Source organism: Triticum dicoccoides, chromosome 4A (genome assembly GCF_002162155.2).
Source record: "Triticum dicoccoides isolate Atlit2015 ecotype Zavitan chromosome 4A, WEW_v2.0, whole genome shotgun sequence".
Classification (NCBI taxonomy): domain Eukaryota; kingdom Viridiplantae; phylum Streptophyta; class Magnoliopsida; order Poales; family Poaceae; genus Triticum; species Triticum dicoccoides.
In genome coordinates, this window is record NC_041386.1 from 246,043,782 (window position 1) to 246,048,259 (window position 4,478).

General features: G+C 40.0%; 1 long non-coding RNA gene across 1 annotated transcript; it reads right to left on the reverse strand.

Annotated features, from left to right (window-relative positions):
- Nucleotides 1-662: 662 nt before the first annotated feature.
- On the reverse strand, nt 663-1,939 carry LOC119288867. Its single transcript, XR_005141321.1, has 3 exons — nt 1,768-1,939; nt 1,537-1,624; nt 663-910 (listed from the first exon to the last, which is right to left on the reverse strand). It is a non-coding gene; the product is annotated as an uncharacterized LOC119288867 (long non-coding RNA).
- Nucleotides 1,940-4,478: the final 2,539 nt, after the last annotated feature.

The window sequence follows — 4,478 nt, forward strand, 5'->3', positions numbered from 1 at the left end:
AGTAGATAGCAGCCCCCTCCCTCGTGTCAGCATGAAGGGATTCCTAACCTATGAATGCATACCCCCCCAACCGAGGTTCACCTAGCAAAGTGCGAAGTAGCTAGCAGCCCCCTCCCTCGTGTCTGCACGAAGGGAATCCTAAGCTATGACACTACAAGAAATATGTCAACTTGTGACCTTGACTATTGGTCACTGAAAGGTCATTGTTTCTAATTTGTGACCTTTTTGGGACCAAAAACACAAGGTTAAAGAGAAGTTCGTAGACGTTTACGACCAAAATATGCCAATTGTTTTGTTTTGGTCATTAGTTGTCTGCTCAGGCCACGTCGGATCCGACGTGGCAGTCTGACGTGGCACAATTTCGACCAATTCAAAAGGTCGTTACTTAGAATCGGCCTGGTCCATTTCGGTGCTTTAGATGGGCCGAGCCCATTAATTCAGCCTTTCTATTTTTTTCCTGTGAATTCTATTGGGCTACACGGGCCAAGCCCAATATTTTGGCCTTTTTATTTCTGGGCTTTAGCCTATTACAGTCTATTGATTTCCTATTTTTGGGAAATATATTTTTGAGCTGGTCCCACTAGTCATGTTAATCTTGTATATTGATCACACACATCAGAAAGTTACAGACTCATATTATTTCATAAGTGGGTTGCACTGTTAGGTTCCCATCTCACACACTATCAAATAACATTCATAATCAAATATTCCAAACAAGAGAACATGTGAAATTCATCAAATAACACTAGATTAGTGTATTACAATTTCTATAGACTATTACAACCTAGGTATACCAGCTATTACAATATTACAGTCAAATGGAACAGACAACTCTTTGCTGAGTCGCACTTCACAGCTTCGCGCTTTTCTTCACGTCTTCGCACTTCCAACTTTCTTAGGACTGGAGCTCCTGTAAAAGAGGAACCAAGTAAAGAAGTTACACGCAGCTATATTTGCTACAGATCAGCTATCAACTCGATACTTATGTACACCATACAGAATGTTGTTTCCACTTAGTACAAGTTAATTTAATACTCAGCTCCTTTATTTGTGTCCATTTAGTGAAAGTTCATTATCCATGCATATAAACTTTTGCTCCATTGGAGTCTTCTCAGCTACCTACCCAACTACAAGTCAGGAGGCCACTATTGTTAAACCAACTCAAGTGAGTGAGCCAGCAAACTGGGTGGGATCTTTCCTTATCACTAAAATTAAATATTTGAGCAAACCAAAAATTGATTGTGTATCATAAGATGATCCTGAGAGTGCGGCACCATGTTACCATCTCTAAAGTTCATTAGCCAGCAGCAAAAATTGTGTAACATATGTATAACCATTGCAAGCAACCTTAGCAGAATAAGAAGAACAAAATTTCATGCAAAATTTTGATATAACCAGTAGATTATCCCCTAACAGAAGCTAATTAGGCTCCAATACACAAGGCACAGCAAGCAGACTAAATAAGCCACGGCCATGAAACAGAGCATGGTATTACAGTAGCTCAGAGATGGAGCTAGAGGTAGGAGATGGACTCACCGGAGAGGAGGTTGTAGTCGAAGCCGCACACAGGCGCCGCCGCCGTCACCCTCTAGAGGAGACGCTGTCGCTTCATCGACAGACTCATCTGGTACAAGGAGATCATCAAAATGCATCACACTCATGATCATCAAAGTGCAGCAGCAGGAGCGAATACAAGTTTAACCCATCATGAACAGGGGCGCTAGGCAATCCAGTAGCAATGTCATATATAGGTAGTAATAACAGGACCTTAGATAATTTGTTTTCGCTTGTCTCTGTTTTTCTTGTGCAGCAACGAACGGAGCTAGAGCGAGGGATAGCACCAGAGCAGAGCGGACCTTGGTCGTCTTGTGTGGCAGCAATTGTTTTTCTTGTACCTAGTCCGCCTAAGTAAAAGAAATTGTTATAATCATATCTTCTATTACCATAACACAAAACAAAGAACTATTACTTGACATAAATGATCCGACAAAATTAAAGTTTATATACAAAACAAAGAACGAGGTATAATGGTTTCCCTTGCTCGGTTCCTTAAGCCACAAACTAAAATACAAATAGAATATTAATAAACGTATTTAAGAGAGACATTTGGCTCCTAATGGGTTCCTGATTCACCAAGTACACATGCATAATGATGATGAAACAAATCAATAGAAAAAACCTGAATCTTTCATCATGCCACGCTAACAAGATGTCATCTAACCAGAGTGGATTCAAACAATAGAGGAGACATTTGATTTCACTGCCACAATCGTTGAGTGAATGCAAAATGAAAGCTAAATCCTTACTCCTAATTTTATGATATTAATGAACAAGAACACATGTTAAATAACTTATTATTGGACCTTACTTGAGTTACTACTGCCACTATCAAGCAAGAACTGCTGCAAGCAGTACAGCATAATAGCAGCATGTTCTACCAGCCGCAATTGCTTGCAAGACCATGGCTGCATTCAAAAGAGAAATGCTTGCACAAGACCATGGCTCATCTGATGTCTGACGATATTGATAAGAAATGAATTACATGCACAACAACCTGACCTTACTCTACATTCCAACATTGGTAGGTGACAACTAATAACTCATTTCCAACAGAAAAACTACAGGAATTCTTTGCTTATTTTTAAGAAAAAATGCTACAAGTTAAGCCTTTGTTTAACAATAGGTCTAAGGAAATAAAATGTGCATTTGGTGAGAATTTAGCAACAGATTAACAACATATTGTTCAGCATCACACAGATAGTAGAACAATGGTACAGGCAGCTATTGGCATAAAGTAGAGATTTTACATGAATAAATCACATAAGTAACTATAACAGAGAAAGAAAACGTAGAAGTGGCAGCGAGGCATGAATGGTTTCCTGAGTTATTGCTGCATCGGCCGTAACAGAGGCCGAGGAAGTCGCCGTTGATGGGTTGCAGCATCTGTGCTGATGCAGTGTCAGCCACAGGCTCCTCCTCACACTTGAAGTGAAACACACAGGCTGGTCAGCAGAACTACAACAATTTAGCTTTGGAGATGACGAATAACTCAAATTACCCTTGTAATCTGTTCCAAAAAAAATTAACCTTCTAGTATGGCCATGGTAATACATAAAATTAACCTTTTCCCTTTTACTTTCAATGAAAAAGGTAAGAGGCCAGAATTCTACATGCAGCTTCTGTAGACATAAATCCAACAGAAATACATCTCTATACGAGAACCACCCCAAATATGAATAGAACAATTCGATCTAAATTAAAGACTGAAACAATCACAAAGGTGTTTTTTCTTTCTATCATTGTTGCTCTGCTACTAGATGTGTTGAGATGTGTGTTACACATGTCTCAGCTGGACTGAGAAACAACCATCCACGGAATGAAACGGAGGAAAGAGCAGAGAGGAGGTCACCATGGCATGGCAGAGAGGCCATGTCGAGGTTGGTCGGTTCTCCACCTCCTGGTCCAGTACGCACGTCGGTCATCCCTTGCCATTGCGATTCCGCCGACACAAGGAAGGAAGGATGGGGGGTCGGATCTACAGCACGCAAGCCATATATGAGAGGAAATGGAAGACATGGCAAGGACGACGTCTTAGAGAAATAAATATAGCATGCCTGAACATTGCTCTCCTCCATCAAGATCTCCTTGGCCTTCTCGCACAGTGCTCTAAACTGTACGGCAAGTATTCAAGGGTCAGAGAAAAATCAGTGGTAAACGATATGTGGGCAGATCAACCAAACGCATTATGCGCATGATGGTAGTTTGCTAGAGTTCGTAATGTGAAGACTACACCAACTGAATCATAAACTCATCCTTGTGGGGAAATAGGTCCTGGCAGCCTCTCATTCTAAATATATATGCTGATTTCAGTGTAGAAACTGAAAACTTAGTGCGTAAAGTGAATACACATGGCATCTTTGTGTCTAAAGTCCGAACTTTACTTTGTTTTAAGTGAAGAAACTAAAAAATGGATTATATTCAGAGCAAAAACAGAATGCATGGTGTGTTCAAGTGCAAAAACTGAAGATTGACTTTTTCAAGTGCTACAAGTGAATGTACATGCTACATTTGTGTGCAAGACCATAGCATTAACTCTGTGTAAGTGCAAGTAATGAACATCTGCTCTCTTTATGAGAAAAAACTAAATATATGCTCTGTTTATGTGCAGAAACTGAATGAACGGTAATTTCCAAAGAACCATGGAAATCAATGGCTATTCCCTTTCACCGTGTTTATTCCACCCACTGTTAATTTCACACCTCTTGTGGATTTCTTCTCTCCTATAAATAGTAGTATTTCCTCTATCCCAAATTATAAGAGGTAGTAATTTCTGTCCCAGCGTCAGGGAGAACCCAAAACAAAAGCTAGCCTGGTAGTTCAAGGTCTCAAGGAAATCATGTAATTTTTTAAATTACTTTCTCTCTGCCATTCTAATGTTAGTAGTGCATTTCTGGACTTGTACTGAATCACTAGTTTTC